Raw genomic sequence first — 24,006 nt, forward strand, 5'->3', positions numbered from 1 at the left:
TCATATGTAGTCCTCACAATCTTCTGTTAAGTAGAATGTATTATTATGCCTGACTCACAGATGGGGAACCTGAAGCTCGGAGAGGTAGCCCACATTCTCACGACAAACTAGCGACAGAGGATGAACCTAAACTCATTACAAGGTCTTAACCATTGTGCTACATGTAAATAATATTTTGTGGCCTTGCATGTTGGCTGTGTGGCTCCTCCCAGTCTCCTGAAGCATTATAATAGAAGTGAGAATTCTCTTAGAAGACCTTGAGGATGGCGGGACTGGGGGAGTGGGGTAGGAGGGGCGAGTCTTGAGGGACCTGAGCGCTGCGCACGGTTAGGTGGGAATGGAGTTAGACACGTGTGAAGCTTGGGTCTGGGATCGGGGAGCGGGGAGGAGAGGGAGGGGGATGGGCTGCAGGATGGCAATCAGCCAGGGGAGGGAGGTGGATCGCGTGCTGGGCGAACACTTTCTTATCGCCTGCTGGTCATAAATATTGTTGCATTTCCTTGGTAACACCCCAACGCCCGAGGCGAGGCGGAGGCCCGCAGGGCGCGTCCATTGGGAGTTGAGGCCTTTTCTCGCTCCTGGAGGCCTGAGCTGGCGCCTGCCTTCGAAAGCGACCTCGAGAGAAACGCCCTCGAGCCAGGCAGGTCCCCACGTCTTTGAGGTCCCAGTTGTCCAGCCCCAGTGCAGGTTGGGAGCATCCCCACCGCGCGGTGCACTCCGGGAGGCACTGCTTTCAGGGCCCAGTTGTCCAGCCCCAGTGCAGGTTGGGAGCATCCCCACCGCGCGGTGCACTCCGGGAGGCACTGCTTTCAGGCCTCAGTTGTCCAGCCCCAGTGCAGGTTGGGAGCATCCCCACCGTGCAGTGCACTCCGGGAGGCGCTGAGGCATTTGGGCGCAGGGCTGGGCGATGAGAGCCGGCGCCCCGGAAACAAGCTCTGTTCGGGAAGCAGGTGGAGGACCCTGTGTGATCCTCTGCCCCGCCCCTCCTCATCACTAATCCAAAGTCGGTGTGGGTGGCCGCGGCTCCGAGCGCCTGGACGCCTACCCGAGCCCAGGCCCTCAGACAGGCTCCTCGCGTCGCCCTGGTGGGTTTGACCGCCGCCCTCCTCGCATCCTTTTCCGTGGGAAACCCCAGGGCGGACGCTTCGGTTTCACATGGGTAACATTCTTCTCCTGGAATCAGATCGGTCTTCCAGAGGATAAGACCTTTCTTTCCTGAGAAGGAGAGCCTGAAGGAGACTCAAGGCCCAAGCCCTCCTTCCCCTCCGCCGTATCTACTGGTAAATAGGTAGGTAATTATTGCCCAACACTTGAAAAGCTCCCTCTGTGCCCATTCGAGCACCCCACAGAACGCTGTGAAAATAAGAGGAAAAACCACAACCGAAACCAGCAACAAACAACAAGGCCACGGGGGCAAGGCCTAACTAGGCCAGAACAGATAATGTGCCTGGGTTGTCCTGTGAGGTGGACAGGCTCCGGATGCCCGAGTCGGGAAGAAAGGCTGGAGGGAGTGATACGGCCGGGGGAGGCCGCTGTCATTTCGGAGTGGCTTCGCCGCTTGCCTTCCTCGGGCGCGGCGTCTAGGCGGGCAGGCAGTAGCCCTGAGGGCCAGGCGCTAGGGGCCTTGGGCCTGACCGTCACCCGGAGGCCCGCGATTTCAGCCTCTGGGAGGGCTTCCTCGGGAATTCGAGTTTCTTCTACTTGGCTTTACTTCCTGTGCCAGCCATGGCCCTTGGTCCTTAGAACTTTTAATACTATGGTGTAAAGCTTGGGCAAATACTTGTAACTGACCATGCACGAGTATATAGCCCTTTTAAAAGGTAAAAGGTGTGTGTGTGTATGTGTGTGTCTACGTCTACCTACGCGCGCGCGCCTGTGAGATTCTTCTGGGCTGAGAATGTTTTCCGTTCCAAATGATGAATAGGCCTTAGACCCTCTGAATTTCTTAGGTTAAATCAAGGACTTAGTTTCTTTTAACATGTATGAATAATTATATCATTAATTTTGGCCACCCTCATAGAAGTTTAATGCCAATATATAAGAGAATGCAAAAGGGAAAATATTTGTATGCCAAGTTTAGTCTGGAAAAATATGAGTAGCATTTCGTATTTGACAAAGACATACATTTACAATTTTTTTTCCCCAGCTGGCAAGGGTATTGTTTTTAAATGTATATTCCATGATTATTGTTTCTGTTTGGTACTTTGGTCATTTGAAACACATCTGTTTCTGATACCGTTCCTGTGTTAAGCACACACTATTGTGTCAGCAAGATTTTACACCATCTGTTTAAGAAAATTCTTGCCAGTGCTATTTGATGCCCTGTTGAACTTTAGCCAAACTTCATTTTATAATGTTCTGTCAGTCCTGAGCATATATAATATATTTTAATGAAATTATGCTTTTGTATTGACTGACAGACATTAGAAACACATTCACATAGGTCAAAAGCATTTGAGCTAAGTGTTGGATAGGAAGAACTATTAAAATAGTATAAGAAAAATATTTGGAAACGAAACAAAACTTTAAAATAAAATAACCCAGATAAACAGTTCTCTCTCACGTGCACGCGGGTGCACACACACACACACACATACATACACACACTCACACAGAACTTGGATGTGGCTATTGGGAGTTAATGTATAATTCTGATAATTTGTGTATTTCTTCATTACATTAAACTTGGAATTTGTATTTTTGACATTATTCCAAAGGTGTAATAATTGACTTTCAAAATAATAAAATAGAATAACATTGTAATGGGATCATATTAAGTATATATTAAATGTAACACAGACGAGCATTGAGTCTACCTAAAGTGGTTTTTTTTTTTTTTTTAATTTTGTGGCTACTCATAAAGGTTTTGCATTACATTATCAAAAGCTAACAAACTTAAGGTCATTTGTGACAATCCAAAAAATGTTCAAGCGTCTATAGTTGATGGCTAAGCTTACATCTAACAGTGGAATAACTGCAAGGCTGGAATTGGCTAGAAAAAGCAAATATTGGCTGTGTATTTTCAAATATCTTTTCTAGAATGGAACACTTTGGTTGATAGATTGACCTATTTTGTTTACATCCAATATGTGTACCCCAGTATAAAGCTTTAAAAATGGCAACTTCTCGTGATATTTTAGTTAGAAGTCTAGAAATATCAACCTTGTCATTTGGTTTAATAAGCTTCTGACACTTATTCCTAGAAATCAGTATTTTTCAGTTAACAAATAAGTTTGCTTTGTGATCTACCAAAACCAGGTTGTCACATTCTTTCAGTTGGTACCTGGACAGACTGCTTTTATTGCTCATTAATCAGATGCTGTGGTTAAGGTGTGTCTATTAAATAACTACTTAGGGATGTATTGTCATTTTATTGGTTTCGGAAAACAACTTTTTGTTTTGGTGTAATTTCTAAATAAAATAGATTCATGGTTATGTGGATAACTGACATTATACATATCATTTGGAATTGAGTACCTTGTTAACTGTGTAATAAGTATGGTTATAAAAAGAGAATGAGTATCATAACATTTTTGCCTATATATACTTTTAAATATTTATCAGGATCTACATTTTTCTTAAACTGCTACTTTGGATGTGTTGAAATGTACCCTATACATTTCTTTTTAAATAATGGTTACTAGAAAACCTTACGGATCTTCATATGTCTGGTTCCAATTAATTTGCTTAGACTATTTAATGGATAAAATAATAAACTTGATTTAGTCAATCTGGACTTCTACACGAGTTTTCTATGTGCCTCTTTAAGGTCTAATGCCTTCTTCTACACATATTTAGTTCTTGGTTATACTCTTATAAAACCTGGGATTGGAAGAATAATTAATTTGATTCATTTTCTTAAAAAAAATTTGCAGTTACATCAGTACAAAAAGGCATCTTCAAAAGAGTGTCAATGATTATCAAAAGAAAACTATGTACATCTTTGTGAATTTAATTAATCAAGTATGTATTGAGCACCTACTACATACCAGTAACTGGGGATACAAAAATAAGACATGGGTGGTCCTTGTTCTCAGAAAATTCTCAATCTATTAAGGAGACTGACAAAAATACAACTAGCTCATCCCTGTAATTCTTTAATGATTTTTATCTACCCCCTGGGCTTTGAATTAATAAAGTATCAGATGATCCCAATACTTTGCATATGTTTTAAAAATCTTAAAGGCATTAAAATAGTAAAGTATCAGATGATCACAATACTTTGTATATGAATTAGTAAAGTATATGTATGACAATACTTTGTATTGTATCACAATACTTTGTATATGAATTAGTAAAGTATCAGATGATCACAATACCTTGTGTATGTTATAAAATCTTAAAGTTAAATCTTAAAGTCATTTGTGTGGAACAGAAGCAAATTACCCCCACAAGGCTATCGGGAATTAATTTATGGCTTTTAAGATAAACTACACTTTCTGTACTTTTTCAGGTATGAGGAGGGGATGGCTTTAACTTGATGTTCCTAAAACATCCATCTGCTGGATTGTTTTGAGTCTTACATCATAATTATTCCTTTGGTCTGTTGTAGAATCTGTTGAAAGAGTGGTGATTGGGTATAGTATTGGGGCTAGTTTTTTAGTTTGTTGGATTTTAAAACCTGAACAGCTCTTTTGCTCTAACCTTTCCCTGTCACTTTCCTACATAATAATTTTATATTTTTATTATGGAAAACTTTTAGATGATTAGGGGAGGAAGGAGGATTCTACAGATACTATCTTTCAAGGCAATATATTACTGAAGCCAATATTTGCTGTTTTTCCACCATATATTTGCTAGCTTTGGGGATTAATTATCCCCAAACTGCAAAGCTGAGTTTGTTTTTCATAGAGACAAATTGGAGATAAACTGTTTAGCAGCCTTTCTTGTTTAAAAGTTGAGTTTTTGTCTGTGGAAAGTTTTGGGAATTTAGAGTAAAAATTTAGATGTTAAGATGTTTTAGCACTTACAAGAATTGCCATAAAGTTAAATTTAGTTACTATCTCTAATAATTTTAGAGATCAAAGTATAATTTTCTTCTTTCATACATGCTGGAAAATATCAGGAGAGAAAGGATAGGTTATTTGATTGAATTAATTTAATGCTTTTTACCCCTGAGGAAACATTGCAGTTTTAATTGTTTTCTGTTTAATCTTGGGTTTTGGACTAAGTCTGTGTTGTGCTTTTCTTGTAGAGAAGATTGCTCCTCATTTTGCCTCACCATAATCACAGAACTGTTTATATGATCTGTTGATTTCTACTGGCATTTGTCACACATTTTATTTTGATTTCCTCAATTTTTCTCAACTTCTTGTTTCTTAGAAAGGTAGAATGCTGAAGTGAAAGGTCTTAGAGTTGAAATCTACTGACGTGTGTTTTCATTTCAACCCCATTGGTTTTTAGCTCTGTGACCGTGGGGAAATCACATAACTTTCTGAGCCTCAGTGTCCCATTATGTGTTCTTTTCCTGTACATGCTGATTTGTGAGGCTAGGGGTTTAAAGATGAATACAAAACTAGTACAGTTTTGTTTTTGACAGTTTTGACAGTCTTGAACTGGATTAGGGTTTTTGGTAGAAATTCCAAGATGTCGAATCCAAACTTTTTTTTATGTTGTGGTTGAGCCAGAGCCCCTTTAACAAATCAACAAATAGTTTAAAAATATAATTCAGTTTTTCTATATTCAGAAGCTTAGTATTAGGTAATATACAGAAAACTTGATGTGTTCCTTTTGGGTACATTTTGGTTATGTGGCTTTTCACATACACTGAGTTTGATACAATAACACTATATATACTTAGAATCAGTGGTCCATGTGGTGGTCAAACATTTGAAGTGGCTATAATCTAGCTATAAAATAGAATATAATTTTCTTTGTTGATCAGAAATAAGGCATCTCTCTTATCTACCTTTTTTGTTATATATTGAATACTTGTTTAAAAAATTTTAAATTTGTGGTAGAATTACAGCCTTAAGCTTTCCTCCAAAACATAGTTACCGGTGTTTAACATGAATCTGTAATGAACTGAGACTAATCTGAAGTGAAATCTAAACTTATCATTCCATATGATAGACTATTAATAAAGACCTGGAATTTAAATTTTGAAAGCTGCACTCTGGAATGGCATTTGAAAATCAAAGTGAGAGAGGTAATGGAGACATACTAGCCATATAGATTACCTTCCATGATCTGATCCTCACATACTGATTTAAATATTTGACCTTTATGCTTGGCTGGCATTTCCTCTATTTGTTACCTTTTTGTCCAGATGGGCTTATGTGATTCCTTTACTAAAAACTTTTTGAGGTCAGTGAGTATGTCTTATGGAACTTGAGATTCATTCCTAGTGCCTCAGGTAGTGACTGCAACTGTGTTTGGCGAACAGATGGAAGGATAAATGAATGAATGACTGTTCCATTTGATGGGATCGCAGTGCAAACAATTTTAATGATCAGATAGTAATATGAATGTGGGAAGGGTCCAGTAAAATACCGTACAGCATGGGGGCCTATGACGTAGCTTGCTTACGCACATTTAAATTAATTTTGGTTTGTAAAAGAACTGTGTTGAGACACTTAAGAAGGTTACTAGTTTGTGATTCATACATTAAGTCATCTTTTTTTAAAAAATCTCAACTTAGAGATAAAAGACTCAGCTCTGATACTTAGGCTTGTGACCTTTCTATGCCTACTTTTTATTTGGAAAATTAGGAAAATAATAACTTTTTTGACTAAGTACTGAGGTCATTGTGATGATCAAAAGAGATACTGTATCAAGATTTTTAAAAAATATAGAGCAATAAACAAATGTTAAGTAAGTGGTGAACCTCTAAAGAATGAATTGTGAAGGACATTCTAAGTTCGAATAAACAAAGTCACAGTGATAAGGGCTCATTGGCGCTTAGGGACCATAATGAGGAAGTCTGGTAGTGGTTTCTATTGTAATTCCTATCTAAATTCAGGGGATTTGATTTTGGTAGATAGTGTGGAACCCAGGGATTAGAACTGTATGGAACTTTCTAAAGACTTTATAAGGTCCCAAAAGACTTCCCACATAGAGAAAACGCATTGAAAATTCCTGGTTGAATGACAAATGGGTCAGAGACTGCCTAACCTAGAAGGTTATGCACCTGCAGAGGTTAATTATGTGTCTCCCAATGAATTTGTGCTGATTCTTGGTCTTCCCTTCACAGCCAAGCCTTTGGGAAAAGGAAGTTTAAAACCCTTCTGTGGGGAAAGATTTTTAGAGCTATGGTACTAAAGCTCTTTTTCCCCAAAGAGGGGGAGTACATAGACAGAACTGTTTTTGTCGTTGTTGTTGTTTGTTTTTTTACACAGAGAGAGAGAGACAGACAACCTGAGTGATAAGCAGAGCAGCAGTAGACCCTTCCTTCTGACAGCAAGAGAATGGAAAAGATGGCCTATGGATATTCATTCAATGCATATTTATTGAACACCTGCTATGTGCCAAGCACTGTGGCAAGCACTTGGGAAACACGCTGATAAGCAGAACAGACCAGTCCTGTCCTTCCACATCCCTTGATGCTTACAGGCAGATGGCTGACTGTGATAGACATTAAACAACCTACTCTACAACTGGTTTTCCCCACAGACGGGAATAGATGATAATATAAAAATATTTATGAACCAATTATCTGATGTAGAATAATATAATTTTTCATCTTTTCTCTCCAAACTAATTTTATGCATTCTTTAAAAGAATTTTAAAATGCTTCTCTATTTCTATTTTTCAAGGTTACCACTACAGCTGACTATTTAAGAATGTATTATAGAATTTGATTCAACCCTGAAAATAGGGATAGGTAAATTCTTGAATATCTCAAAGTAAAATAATTAAAAAGCAAAAGAAATTAGAACAAAAGATAGATAAATATTTTAACCATGTAACTCAGATACATTTTAGTGATTTCTTATTGGGTGAAACCCTGTTAAAACATATTTCTTCTTATCTCTTATTTTTTGTATCTCATTTGTTGTGGGTGCTCAATAAGTATTTGTTCATAATTAAATAAATTCATGTCAGATCCTGAAGGTAAAAATAGAGTGATAGAACAAAGGGATTATACTTTTCTCCTATAGGCTATGACCCGATGGAACTTGTGACTGTAGTTTTAATTGAAAGTAAAACAAAACATAAACACCTGATAGTTTACAGGACAGAAAGAATTTAAAACTGAAACACATCAAAGGCAAATAAACACTATTTAGATGTTGCCAGCTTCAGAGTCAGTTGCACATCTCAGAATGCTTAATCTTAAGTATTTATTACCTATTTCACTTTCAGCACAGATATATTACTTAGAAAACTGTTTTACAAAGAAGTTTTCACATCTGTCAATTATTTCCAGCTACTAGCTAATCTGGTAGTTTAGATCAGAGAAAAATAAATAAACTTACTTGCTTGTCATGATGTAGTTGAAATTTTCATATATAGAAAAGTATTTTGTATTACTAAGTAACTATCAAATCACTAATTTACAATTTCATATTCTTTCAAAATATTTTTGGGCAATTGAGCCTTTAATTCAGAATGTCTGATAAAGGGCTTAGACTTTCTTTTTTGCTAAACTTTAAACTGTCTTCTAAATATTTTTGAGAATTTGCTTTCTCAAAAAGGATATTGACTATTTTTCTCTATATTGAGTTACTATTCACTTGTTTTGCTTATAATATTTTCCAGTTTGTGGATTTACATAGGACAAATACTCCTCATAGATTACTTTTCTGTGGCTCTTAAGAAATAAAGTACTTAAAAGTAATGTTGACATATTAATAAATTTTGATATTGTAAAGAGAGAAAAATTATGGAAATTTGAGTTTTAAAGTAAAGCATAGTTATCTCTTATTTCTGTCAAGTTTCTTAAAATGTTCATCTACCTTAAAGAGAACCAACAGGAAACTTAAAACTCCAACGTGAAAACTTTTGAAAATCATGAAATTCAGGGGATAACTATATACTGCTGCTATTTGCCAGCCAGAACTTCAGAACTAGTTATGTTTCAGCTTTGCTGGTTGAGACTTTCTAAGTCTTATATATTCCATTCATCAAAATATTTTTTACTGTTTTAATTTTTGGTGGGAGGTGCATTTAAGAAACTATACAATAAATGTCATATCTTCAGGCGTTTGCTTCTCTTTGGCTTAGACTCTGGTTTTGAAAAGTTTTCAATGGAGAGGTTAGGTGGGAAAGTCTATTTTCCTTTAAAATGAGGAATGAGTTCTCTAGGGCACACAGTTAGGGTAGAGATCTTTCCTGGACTCACATGGCACTTTTTTTCTGGGACTCAGTTTCTTTTCACAATTTGCTCGTATAAAGCCTACCAGTTGGTATCCTCTTCTATTTAGGTTCTCTGATGGTCAGTTTTTATGGCAATAGATAATTGACCAAAAGCATATATATTAGTGATTCTAGAGACTTTCCAGACTTTTAGAAATGGAATCTCACTGTGTTGCTCAGGCTGGACTTGAACTCCTGTGCCCAAATGATCCTCCTGAGTGGCTATGACTACATGTGCATGTGTTACCGCACTGGCTTTGGTGGTTTTTAAAGTAAATTGTTACAGGCCAGTACATGCAGTTTTAAACATGTTCACTACTGATCCTTTTAGGGTAGAACTCTAGTATCCTTTTTTCCTTCTAAATAAGTTTAAAATTTAAGCATAGGAAAATGCTTATTTCAAATCAAGCAATTTACAAGTAAATATTGTATTTGATGTATTTAAAATATTCACAGGTAACTAATTAATGTCTTTTTTTTTTTTTTTTAATTGAGACGGAGGCTCGCTCTGTCGCCAGGCTGGAGTGCAATGGCGCAATCTCGGCTCTCAGCAACCTCCGCCTCCCGGGTTCAAACGATTCCCCCGCCTCAGCCTCCCAAGTAGCCGGGACTACAGGCGTGTGCCACCACGCCAGACTTAATGTTTTGTATTTTAGTAGAGATGTGGTTTCACTATGTTGGCCAGGATGGTCTAGATCTCCTGACCTAGTGATCTGCCCGCCTTGGCCTCCCAAAGTGCTAGGATTATCATATCTTTAAAGCTTAAGTAAAATGTAATGGGTCAAGCGTAATAAGTGCGATCATTATTTGTCTTTCAGTCAGATAATTAGATCTACTGCTAGATCTACCTGAGATATTATAGTTTAATCAGAATTTTATCTTTGGAAATTATTTCTAGAGATCTCAGGGTAAGGGGAAATAAAGTAAAACACCACACCCTTAATATTCAAGTCTAACTTATTTTGGTCGCTTTGCTATTGTATCCATTGTTAAAGGGGCTTTTTTTTTTTTTCTCTTTTTCTCTCTTTTGAGGACAACAAGCCAAAAGTCTCAGCAAGATTTAAATTACAAGTTAAACATCCTTAATTTTAGGGCATTTTTTTTCCTCCTCTTTTCCTTGGAAAAATTTTTTAAAATAATACTGTTGATACAATATCTTAAATTACCAAAGAGAAATGCTAAGTAGAGATTTATGAATGTCTAAAATTATAGTGAATAACCAAAATTTCATTTATATTACATGAATGAAAGGTTGATAGTCATTCCATTTGGATTTAAAACAAACAAACAAAAAAACCAACTATGTTGTGGAAAATGTTATTACAGTGTTTTGAGAAAATTGGTTAGCAATGTGTCCTGAATTTATGAGTTTATAAAAGTAATTGATGAGGATTAGAGCATAAAGAAGATATATTTTAACAGTTTGCTCCCAGTACATTTTAATTTTTTATTTTTGACAAAAGATTTTTATTTTTATTTATTTTATTACTTTTTTATCTTTTATTTATTTTTATTTTTTTTGAGACGGAGTCTCGCTCTGTTGCCCAGGCTGGAGGGCAGTGGCCGGATCTCAGCTCACTGCAAGCTCCACCTCCCGGGTTCACGCCATTCTCCTGCCTCAGCCTCCCGAGTAGCTGGGACTACAGGCCCCCGCCACCTCGCCCGGCTAGTTTTTTGTATTTTTTAGTAGAGACGGGGTTTCACCGTGTTAGCCAGGATGGTCTCGATCTCCTGACCTCGTGATCCGCCTGTCTCGGCCTCCCAAAGTGCTGGGATTACAGGCTTGAGCCACCGCGCCTGGCCCACAAAAGATTTTTAAAATGAATCTTTACGCAGGGTAAAATACCAAGGGGAGTGAGTGGTTTTGTTTTTTTACCAACATCTTAATTATCCATCTCAAACTATTATGATAGGAGAAAATACAGTATTTAGGTATTGAAGATTTACCTCTGTTACTGAGATAACAAAGTACATATTTTCTGGGGACAACAAAATAACCACTTTCTAAAAGTTGTGATTTTGGGGGAGATATTTTAATTTAAAAAATGATTAAAGACATAGAGACTTTGTCAATATTATGAGTTTATTTCTTTCGTGGTAATTACATATAAAACAGTTTTGTATTAAGGAAATCATGTCTTTAAATTTAGGCTTTTAAAAAAGTAATGAACATTGAAATGCTAGTTTATGTTTTAAAAGGCATTAGATTATAGTTTTATTCCTCATAACCAAATATGTATAAATAATCATAATTAAGTTTGATAATGTTATGCAGTTACATATTATATAATATTGTATATAATATTTTACAACATTTAACATGAGATAATTATAAATGTAGTTAGCATTTATAATTGTTTGCTAATTATACTTATGTCTGCCTAATAGGATATAATACTGTAATATTATAATTAGTAAATAGAGCATTTATTAAGATTATGTTATTATAAACACCTGGGCATTAAAATTTAGAATTAGAGCCTAGGCATTAATTTAATATGAATTCCTCTGTGTGAACACAAATAAGAAAATGAACATGTTCCAAAATGTTTAAAGCCAATGTCAAGGCCAAAAAAAAAACCCTAAAAATCTTGAGAAAGGTATTTTGAAATAGTTGATGTGTTCAATGAAACTAAAAAGACACTACAATGAAGAGCATAGGCTATTTTGGGTTTTTTGTTTGTTTGTTTGTTTTTGTTTTTTGTACTTTATAAGCGCTAGATATATTTTCATATTTTATAATGTGAAATAATGAGCTGTGTTTATACAAAGTAAAAGTGCATTCAGAGTTGGAAGCTTGACTTTTATTTTCTTAGCTGCATTCCATCTGGTTCATCAAAGACATGGTGCCAGCTGTTTCATGATGTCCAGATCGTTAGGCACAAAGCCCTTGTATGTGAATCAAGGTAGATTTGTTTTATGTTTGACTTACTTTGAATGGAGAAAAAACCCAAGAATGATCATGAGCTACTTAGATGGTGCAGAAATGCTTGAAAAGAAAGCCATACATGGATTGCTAGTTATTACAATTGTTTTAAAAAGTATAATTTTGAGCCAGAAACAGTTGTTATATGTGAACTGTTTGATTTGATTAATTATAATAGTAGATATGATGATTTCAAGGCTTAATTTTTTGGACTATTAACTTTTTTATTTTTTTATTATTTTTTTTTTAACCATGAAGACAAACTAGAAACATGTTTTGGGGTCAATTAAAAATCATTCCGTGTCATTTGTTCTAACTATAAATATGGCATATGTACTTACTAAAAGTTAAAATATTAAACATACAAACAAGACCCACCCAAAATCTCACATGCAGGATGGGTTACATTTTTAAATGATAAAAGATTGTTTCTTCACTTTGTTGGATCCTGTAAAAAAAAAAAATGTAGATTTTAAAAATGCATATTGTTGATTTCTTTGTTAATGAGGCAAATGGCTCTACTTTAAGCCAAGAAAATTTTAATATAGGACATATTTGTGAGGGAACAAATAGAAGTTTCCTAATCTTTTATGAAGAAATTAAGAGAAGCTATATCTGGAAGTTAGTTTACATATGGACTGACTGAACTTTTACACTTTCCCCTCCCCAATTAATTACTGATAGAGAATATCTGGATTGGTTTTAATTTGCATCATATATTTTTCAACCAAAGAGATCAGAATAGTTTGGAATTGCTTTATTTCTGAAAATAGTTTGAATTGTTTTGGCAAGGTTTTACCTAATGCATCCTAATATGTACATGTGATTAAACTTCTAAAAGAGTGAAACATTTATTTGTGGTGGTGCTGCTTGTATAGAAATTCTTACTCATTAGACAGCTTAGTTGCTAATAAATTGACATTAATATAGTTTACTTATGAAATAAGTGATTCAAACACGTTCCCCAAGTAGATTTCTTTCTTTCCCTCCCTCCCTCCCTTCCTTCCTTTCCTTCCTTCCTTCTTTCCTTTTTCCTTGTTCTTCCTTTTCCCCAAGTAGATTTTCTTTCCTTTCCTTTTTCTGTTTTCCTTTCTTTTCCATTTTCCTTTCTGCCCTCCCTTCCCCTCCCCTCCCCTCCCCTCTCCTGCCCTCCTCTCCCCTCCCCTCCCTTCCCTTTCCTTCCCCTCCCCTCTCCTCGTCTCCTTTTTCTTTTCTTTGGAAGTTTTTTTTTTCTTTTGAGACAGAATCTTCCTCTGTTGCCCAGACTGGAGTGCAGTGGTGCAATCTTAGCTCACTACAGCCTTCACCTCCCCAGCTTAAGCAATCTTCCCACCTCAGCCTGGGACTACAGGTGTGTGCCACCACACCCAACTAATTTTGTTTATTTTTTGTAGAGATGAGGTCTTACTCTGTTGCCCAGGCTGGTCTCCAACTCCTGGACTCATGTGATCCTCCAGCCTTGGCCTCTCAAAGTGCTGGGATTACAGGCATGAGTCACCATAACCAGCCGGGATTTCTTAAATTAATGTTTTTACTCAGAATTTGTTAACCCCCCAAAGCATCAAAATATAAAGGCATGAATAATAATTTTATTATCTTTTTATAACTTACAAAATAATTTAAAACTATATAATTAAGTATTTAAAAGGCTTTGTGGAGCCAGAAAGACAATTTGTCATTTGAGTTTTGTTTAGTCATGATAAATACATATATATACATATCGAAACAGAGTCTCACTGTGTTGCCCAAGATGGAGTGCAGTGATGCAATCTTGGCTCACTGCAACTTCTGATTGTGGGGTTCAAATGATCCTCCCAACTCAGCCTCAGTCACGCCCCCATCCCTCCAGTAGCTGGGACTACAGGTGCATGCTGCTATGCTGGGCTAATTTTTAAAAGAGATGGGGGTCTCACTTTGTTGCCAGTGCTGGTCTTCAACTCCTGGGCTCAAGCTCTCTGCCTGCTTCAGCCTTCCAAAGTGCTGGGATTACAGGCGTGAGCCACCGCACCAGGCCCTTTTTATCATTTTGAGTGAATTAAAATGAAATAGTATTCTTTATGAAATCTATTTTCTATTATTAATGTAATGAAAGGAAGAGTTTTTGCCATATTGGTTTAATTTTTTCCACTTTAACAAATATGTTTATTATATTATCACTAGTTTGCTTATTGTACTTGTTCCTAACTAATGATGTCATAGGGGACCTGAAGTTGATTGTTTATTAACTTCTGGAAATGTTTGTATACTCAATAGGCTGCAAAACCAGAAATTCCAACAGGAGTGTCTAAATATGGAAGATCTCTGCATGTGCACTTGCTTTCCTATATGAAAACAAAACAAAAAAAATGTAAATTGTCACTAGCATTTTATAATTATCTCTAGTCTTTAAAGTGACAAAAGAGAGGTAATGTGCCTAATCTACCTTCAGAGAATCTTCATTAATTCAAACTCTGGTAATTTAGAGTTAGTGATCATATAAATGGAGTCTTCCTTTCTTTAGAGAGAACTCATGAACAATTTATGCAATATTATTTTAGCAACATTCAGAATATTTCAGGGACTTTTTATATTTTATTATTTTATTATTTATTTATTTATTTATTTATTTATTTTCGAGACAGGATCTCACTCTGTTTTCCAGCCTGGAGTGCAGTGTCACAATCAGGGTTCACTGCAGCCTCAACCTCCCAAGCTCAAGCAATCCTCTCCCCTCAGCCTTCGAGTAGCTCAGACTACAGGTGCATGCCATCATGCCTGGCTAATTTTTTTGTATTGTCTGTAGAGACACGGTTTTTCCATGTCACCCAGGCTGGTCTCAAACATCTGGGCTTAAGGCATCTGCTCACCCCAGCCTCCCAAAGTTTTGGGATTATTACAGGTGTGAGCCACCATGCCCAGCCTCAGGGACTTTTTTGTGATAGCATTTCTGTATAAACTGTGATTATGTTAAATAACATATCTTGTATATTTTATAAAATATGGTCTTGTGTATTATTTAAACAATAAATGTCCTAAGATGTAATACATTTGCAACAAATGTCACCAAGAATTGATAACCTTGTTGTATAAAGTGTTCATACAAGTCATTAAGCAATAAGTCCCATAGATAAATGGGCAAAAGATATGACCATTCTATAAAAGAAGAATTACAAATGGCTACGAAATAGATATTAAAAAATTAACCTTATTGTATCTGGTAAAATACAAATAGTAGAGTAATTAAATTACATTTTTTACAAATCAGATTAGCAAAGCCTAAAAGATAATGCCGGTGTTGGTGAAAATAATTTACATTCTTGCTGGGAGTAAAAACTTACAAGTATAGCTTATAACAATATAGCAAAAAGTCCTTTAAGATGTTTATAATGCTGTATTTCCTTTTTAAGAAATATATGCAAAGAAAATAATATAAAATGCTCATTAAGGTTTACACTCAAAGAGATTTGGCACAGCCCTATTTATAACAAGAAAAAATTGTAAACTGTCTAAATGCCTAGAGATGTGGTTGGTAAATTATACTTTACTCAGGTGATGAAGCCTAATGTAGTTATTAATAAGTCACTAAAACAACAATAAATACTATAAATAATTTTAATGTCATGAAAGTGCTTCAGATATGTTAGGCAAGAAAAGCTGGATACAAATTTCTATATGCAAAATAATTTCAAATGTGTTAAAATGAAAGAGAAAAGACTGGAAGGAAATACGACAGAATATAGTTTCACAAGAAGAAAGTCATGGGTATTTTCTTCTCTGCTGCTTTTTGTTCACTACTGCTAACTACAGAGCATTGCTTTATTTTTAAATATGAAAGGAGGGAGCTTTAAAAAAAGTGTGCTAGCTGCCTCTAATTTTGTGCAAAAGGAATACATACAGCTTTTTTTGTTGTCATTAATAGCAAGTTATTTGTAGCAAGCAAGATATTCATATTAGGTACATTATTAAGATATATTTCTAGGATAGAGTATTACATAGTTATTAACATAATTTTTCTGAAGAGTGAGATAATTATGATATAATTAAAAACATGTCATGTAAAGTATGATCTCAATATATGCAAAATAGTATATGGAAAACAAGAATAGAATGAAATGTGTCAAAATGTTGGTGATAAGTGATTTTTATTTTCTTTTTTAAATGTTTTTGCATTTCACATTTTTTTGTAATGCATCCCTAATTACTTTCATAATCAGAAAAACGTAAGTGTTGAAATTTTAAATAAGCAAGTTTTCTAAAGATGTCTTCCAGGCAAAATGTATTAGTCCTAAAAGTATAACTTAAGTAATAATATAGAATATATATTACTTGTAACTTAAGTAATAATCTGAAATGTAATAAGTTAAAAATGATAACAGCTTTTAAGTTTCAAATGAGACTTTTCCTAGTTTTAATTACTCTTTTAGCCTAAATTACAGCAATTTTACTGTAGAAGCATGTAATTTCATTAGTAATAAATGACTAATGGTTATTAGAATTTTGATACCTGAATCACACTGTTCAATAGCATATTTAAAGAAAAACAAGAAACCAAATAAGGGTTGGTAAATGTGGCTGTTGATATGGTTTTATGCTTCTCACCAAATCAAAGTTCCAGAATATGATGGACAACTTTTAAAAATAGTCATGACTATCACGTATGAGTCTTATTTTACAGAAAACTACATTGGAAGAAGGTTGCAATCTCATGGAGGGTGTAGAGAGTGAGTGTTTCACTATCCTAGAATGAGATATGGAAGTATCAGTGAGGGTGCCTACTGAGGTGTCAAACTAAATGAGAAAAGGGGTACAGCAAAGCCTATTTTCAAATAATGCAGGATAATGTAGGACCCACCCTGATAAACAGGTAGATAGACCCACTTGACTAGCTACGCTAGTTTGTAGCTAACTGTAGGATCAAAGAGTTATTTTCATCCATATAGCCTGCCAGCAATGGCTGGCAAGATCAACCTTTCACAGCCTGTTCACAGCCTGTGCACATTCATATGGCTATAAATGACCAGATGTATTATCTTGGAATGTGAAGCACACTTCGTTAATATACACATGTACTTAAGATAAATCAGCCCAATGACTCGATGGTCGTTATAAAGAGCTAAAACAGTCACACTTTTTAAGAGGCAATTTAAAGGCAATTTGGACAAATGGAGAAAATAAAATAATTTAAAACACAAAATGAAGTTTATGTCTTCATTAAAAAATCCACTTTAAATAAAAATATAAATGTAATATAATAAACACTAGATATCTCACATAAGACAGCCTGAAATTACTAAAATTTCTATTTATTCTTTAGTCCCACTGTTTATACATGAATAAATGTGTGCTATAAATATGTTCATACTAAATATATATTCATATAAAATCAATTCAGCTAATCACAAACCATATATTTCTGTCTCATCTCAGAAACATATAGTAGGATATAGACTATTGTAGTTGCCAAATCAACTTTTTTCTTTTCAAAGAAATAGCTGTGTTCCTCTCGATAAGGCACATGGTTTCTGATTGTAAGGAACCAAGGATATAAGAGTCCATAAATATATAATGGAAACTGTAAAAGACATATCTCTTACATATCACAACAATTTTTTCAAAATTTAGTTTCATTTTTCTCTCCCTCTACAAAAAAATCCCATCCAGAACTATACTCTCCTCCCCAGAACCCCCCCACAAAGCAAAAAACAAAAAACAATTTTGTTCATATATTTCCCTTGAGGTCTTAATCGGTTTAGTCTGTAGAATTTCCTTTTGGGTGACATTATCAGAAGAAATTACCCTGTATCATTACCTATGGTCAATGAACTTTGACAGGTCTTCCTTCTCGCTTGTCTGCATCTGAGTAGAGGTTGCAAGCAATTCTCTGAGACAGGAAGGTGTCGTCTAGACACGACCCTTTGAAGTTTCTTTTACTTCCATCTTCAGCTCACTGAAATTTCATTTTTGGGGGTCATCAACCTTAAGCACTCAGAGCTCAATGATGCTGCTTTAATTATTATAACCATTTACTGTACTACTCTGTACAAGAGGAAAAAGTCTGATTGGCTATGGAATTTGCCTGGAATTCATTCAGTGTCAGCCTTGAGTGGCCCTTACCCAGGCAGTGGCTTCAGGCCAGGGAGAAAGACAGAGTGAAGCTGGGAAGAGGACTTTGCAAATCGGAAAAGTCCACGTGAAGGGAGTTTATCTCGGTCAGGGGATAGAAATTTTTTGTTTGTTTTTCTGAGGAACAGAACATTTCATTGCAAATTTGCAGTTTAAAATGGGTAATAATCAATAGTGACAGAAAAAAAGGTGCTCCAGACATTTTCTTAACTAATTTTAAAAGCTTGCATTGTTTTAATTTTATTCTTTTTACATTACCCTCATAAAGCAATGTAGTTAATTTTTTTGACACTACATTGGGCAGAGTTTCAAAAGAATTAATATTTGTCCCTTTAAGAAAAATGCTCATTCCCCTCAATGTGCCCTATTTTCTCTAATGGATAGAGTAGATTGGGGATAAAGGTCTGATATTTTTGTCTTTAAGATAGTCCTTGGCTTATTCATCTTAAGTGTAATATTAAAGAAGTGGTAACTTTAATAGACTCTGAAATTCCTTCAGAGTTTTACGTACAACACAAACAAACAAAGAAACAACAACCACAACAACATCCAGAAGTCAGTCTTACAGCCAAAGATTACTCTTTTAGAGGGAAAGGGAAGGAGTAGGGGGTGGGAGTTATTTTATAGTAAATCTATATTTTTTTCTTTTATGAATAAAAGGATAAACTTTCTAGTTTGATTTTACATATCTCCTCCTCCCTTTTTAATGTCAATAACTCCCCTTCATACATTCTTCTTGCTGTAGTAAAAAGGTTTATTCACTTCACATTCACATCTGCTTTGTCTGAATTGATGTTTCAGCAAAAATGTGAAAGTGGTCAGTTTGCAAAAACCTTTTGTAAGCAGAAGTTTACTGTTTGTCTGCCAAGGTCTTAATTCCCACAGTGAAATTTACTAATAAGTTAGCTAACATTGTGGGAACTGGGATCTTCGCCCCAAGAAATGCAGTAATATTTCTTAGGTAGTGCTCTAGGTCTCTTATAATCACATAATTGAATTAGCTCTAAGATTTAGGAGGCTAATTTTTGTATTAATTCATTTCAAAGGGGGAGTGAAGATGAAAGAGAGGGTGCAGCATAAATATTGCCAGACCAGAGAAGACAGTTTTAAGAATAACATTTTCTTGTCTTATCGAGTACACTACTGTTTAAAAAGGAATTTTACCTATATATAATCTCTCTTTGATTTTGATCCTAAAAGTAATGTTTAAAGAGTCACCATCAAATAGCCATTACCAAATTTTCATTTTTCAAGGTATGGAAATGGAGGATTATGTTTAGCAAGATTCTTAAGTTTGCATGGTTAGTAAGGGGCAAAGGATTAAAACCTAGGTCTTCTGATTGCAAGATCTTGCTATTATACCAAAATTTAATGAGGATACTGTGGTGGGAGGGAATTATGGAGAAATTTGGCTCCTTGAGCTTTGCTGAAGGCTTAACCTATGTAAACATCATTAAGCTGAGAATAAATCAAATCTGCAAAGTGCAGGGCAAATATGCGTTGCTTTAAACACCCACAAATTGATTTATAACCTTTTTACATTCTTTTACAAAGCATTTTACAGATGTTCAGTTTAATTTCATAGACCCTGTACGTTTTCTACTTGTGTATATAACCATTGTAAATGTTATAAGCATTGCCCCCAAATAATACCACATATATTTAAGAGGTGATTTTCCAACTGTTTTTCAGAACAAGTTGTATGGTATGTGGGATAAAGTAGGATTTTTAGAAATCCCCTTTATAACTGAGGACTAAGGAAGGTAGATTCATAAGACTACTAAGAGGTAAAAAATTCCATGTTGTAAATATTGGAAAGGCTTATTAAGAGAATTGTCTTTGTGATTCCCATACATAGGTTTGTTTTTATTGTTAGTATAGAACTAAATTTTTTATTTCTGTTTTTTATTCATTCAGGGGTGTCCAATCTTTTGGCTTCCTTGGGCCACATTGGAAGAATAATTGTCTTGGGCCATGCAAAATACACTAACACTAATGATAGCTGATATGCTAAAAAAAATTGCAAAAATATTTCATAATGTTTTAAGAAAATTTACAAATTTATGTTGGGCCACATTCAAAGTCGTTCTGGGCTGCATGCAGCCCACAGGCTGTGGGTTGGACAAGCTTGCATTAGATCCTAGAAAAATTATTGTACATATACTCTTAAAAACCCATCCACAAACCCAAATAATAATAAAGTTTTTAAAAGTAAAGTTTTATTATTTGTTGGTTAGAATGTTATATATGGATACTATATTTAATATTTAAATAAAAAAGTAACAAAACTGATTAAAGAAGAATATAGTCAAACATTTTAATGGTGAAAATGTGTGATTTTATTCTTTGAAGAGTCTGGTTTCTAATGTTTCAATAAAATATGTGAACATTTTTATAATAAATTTTATATTAAAAAACTTTGGAAAATAAAAGCAGAGAATTTGTCATGAAATCATTTGTTTAATAACTTTTTTCCCAGTCACCATTGCAATTTTTCCTGGCCCTTGGCAACTTATTTTCTATTTTCTGATTTTGAAAATTTTTAATGAGAGTTTTTATTACTGCTGTATCATTTAGCAGAACCTAACAAATTTTCACAAAAAATAGATCTCCCCATGATTCTGAATCACTCCAGTAATTTTATTGGGCCTCAAAGTTTCTGAGCCTGAAGGAAATACTCTATGTAAAACTTGCAGCTTCATCTGGTAGTGATTTGTCATTTACCAGGTTTTGGGCTTGCAGCCAGGTCAGCTGTTGCCAAGAGAAGGCAGACAGGGGAATAAAATTATTATCAAGAAAAGACTTGGAAATGTACAGAATGAAGCAAACTGAGACAAATGCAAACAAAATCTAGGGTGTAATGGACTCCTAGAAATAAAGGGGGCTAAAAAAAGAAGAGCTTCCAATCCCTCTAGGCTAGGCTTTTTTTCTGCCCTTGGCATATCAAGTATTAGTCTTTAAATCTATTTAATTAATTGGACAACTAGAAATATATTTCCTGTAACATTTTAGTCGAACTGATTCTATGACCTGGAAATACACTTGTGTAGTTACTCCTTCACTGCTATTTTAGTAGTTATAAATATAATTTCTATCAGGTTTGTCTCATGAATTCAGTATTCCTTACTCAGTCAATAAAATATGTAAATCTGTAGTATAATTTTTTTTTTTTTTTTTAAAAAGACATCATTTCAATCCAATATGAAACTATCATGGGCTAAGAATTTCAAGTGTCCTTGGAAGTCAAATATATTTGAGTTCTATAATTTTAATAGATTCTGAATAAAGATAAAAAGATCATCTGTAGATAAATCTCTGCAATATCAACTCAAAAATATTTATAAGAGACTTGAAATTAAGGCTCAAAAATCTTTAGACATGTAGAAAATCCTTTAGGAGTTTACCAAATCTCATTAGTTCTTTCGGTACTTTTTAATTGAGGTAATTATAATAATCACTAATATTTGTTGAGCACCCTAAGTTGACACTGCTTACTAAAAAGCTAAAGATAGAATTTGTGCATTCATTTCATAAATTTCTATTGAATGCTTTTGTCTTATGGGAGCTCTTATTATAAAACATACAATATTGAGGATGACCAAGAAATAGCACACTTCAATAACTTGTTTATGTTGTTAGTTTCTGAAATGTAGAAAACTTCTAAGGATGATGAAACAATTTATATATATGCCCAAGAAACCAATAAATAGTTTTAACATCAGATTTATTTATATGTCTAAAATCAATGGTAGTTTGTATCAAATTTGTTCCTTTCTAAGAGAATCATTTATTTAAATTTGAGTAAGAGAGTACTATAGATTGTAAGTAAAAAGAGCACTGATTTGGCATCAGAGAGACCTGGGCTGGAATCCAAACTCTATGACCTTGAGTGAGTTACTTAAATAGTTTCTTTAGGGATAAAGGGGAGAGGGTTTGTAATAATATCTTCCTTAGAATTCTTATTGATAATGTAGTTATAGTGGCTAGAATGATAAAAAACAGATGGAATTGAATGAATGGTGGCCACCATTGTTACTATAACATCATTTCTAATGATCTTACAATTATAACATTTCTAATAATTAAGTCTTTTAACTTTTAATAATTCATATTTTAAAAGTATCAGCTCCTTATGCTTTATTTCTGACATGTAGTTCTAGGCTTGTTTCTTGATCATACTATGTTGACTTCAGTCATCTTGAGATAGGTTGGTGCATGGTTTGGGTAAATGAACAGACTTGAAGCTGGAGGTTGGTGTACTCAAGCTTACCATACTGGCTTTCTCGGCTACTATCCTCCTGAAACCAGATTTATAGCTCAGAACTGCTGTTTCTGAGCCACAAGACAGGCAAAAGTCTGCTAGAAAAGGAAAAGAAGAAAGGGCAGCATATTAGTTAGAGTTCTCCAAAGGGACACAGCTAATAGAATATATGTGTATATGAAAGGGAGTCTATTAAAGAGAATTGACTCACATGATCACAAGGTGAAGTCCTACAATAGGCCATCTACAAGATGAGGAGCAAGACGCCAGTAGTGACTCAGTCCAAGTCCCAAAGCCTCAAAAGTAGGGAAGCCAACAGTGCAGCCTTCAGTCTGTGGCTGAAGGCCTGAGAGCCCCTGGCAAACCACTATTGTAAATCCAAGAATCCAAAGGCTGAAGAACCCAGAATCTGATGTTTAAGGGCAGGAAGCATCCAGCACAGGAGAAAGATGAAAGCTGGAAAACTCAGCAAGCCAGCTTATTCCACCTTCTTTTGCCTGCTTTTTCTAGCTGCACTGGCAGCCGATTGGATGATGCCCACCCACATTGAGGGTGGATCTTCCTCTCCCAGTTCACTGACTCAAATGTTACTCTCCTCTTCCAACACCTTCACAGACACAGCCAGAAACAATACTTTGCATTCTTCAATCCAATCGAGTTGACACTTAATATTAGCCATCACAGGCAGCTCAAGATTCCATCCACTATTGCAACGGTTGGTACCATTATTGTAACCACTACAAACTGGGGCCAGCATCTTTCCTGTTGGCAAGGTCTTTTGTCATAGGTCCAATTAGTTCTATCACTTGAGAAAGAAAAGTAGTTGCTAAGTTTGGTTGTTATATTTGTAATTTTTATGTCAACAAAATATTTTACAAAGCTATTTTGGGAGAGTCTTTTAAGATTCATATCAGATCTTTATGATTATTGACTTTTTAAATGTTCAGTAGAGTCAAAGATTTGTCTTTTATTGCTTTGCATTCCACATGGTACCCAAGATCGGGTTTTGAATGTAATATGTTTTTAAATAAAAGTTAATTGATTTAAACATTCTTATTGTCCCTGATGACCTATTCATGATTCTTTTGAGAAATATAGCAATATGAATTATCTGCAAGCTTATTGATTTAAACATTCTTATTGTCCCTGATGACCTATTCATGATTTTTTTGAGAAATATAACAATATGAATTGTCTGCAAGCTTTTCTACCCTAACCCCTGTGCTTGTATCTATCCAGAAATATTGCAGACAAAACAGGATACAGAGAATAGTGATTGGATCGAAGATTTCCATGCCTAGAAATTATTAAAATTTTCATAACACTCACTTATTAAACATGGATTTGCTATACGAGCCCTAACTAAGCAGTATGCATTGACCCAAAGAACTCTCTGTTCCCAGATGAGGCAGTAGCGATC

The 24,006-nt window shown here is 35.1% G+C and overlaps 1 long non-coding RNA gene across 1 annotated transcript in view; it reads left to right on the plus strand.

Annotated features, from left to right (window-relative positions):
* Window positions 1–1,021: 1,021 nt before the first annotated feature.
* LOC135968731 (uncharacterized) overlaps window positions 1,022–24,006 on the plus strand; it is a 61,299-nt gene continuing 38,314 nt past the window's right edge. The window contains exon 1 of the long non-coding RNA XR_010583688.1: window positions 1,022–1,288. This is a non-coding gene — a long non-coding RNA (uncharacterized lncRNA). The remainder of the gene's footprint in view (window positions 1,289–24,006) is intronic.

Source organism: Macaca fascicularis, chromosome 1 (assembly GCF_037993035.2).
Source record: "Macaca fascicularis isolate 582-1 chromosome 1, T2T-MFA8v1.1".
In the NCBI taxonomy this organism is placed as follows: Eukaryota; Metazoa; Chordata; class Mammalia; order Primates; family Cercopithecidae; genus Macaca; species Macaca fascicularis.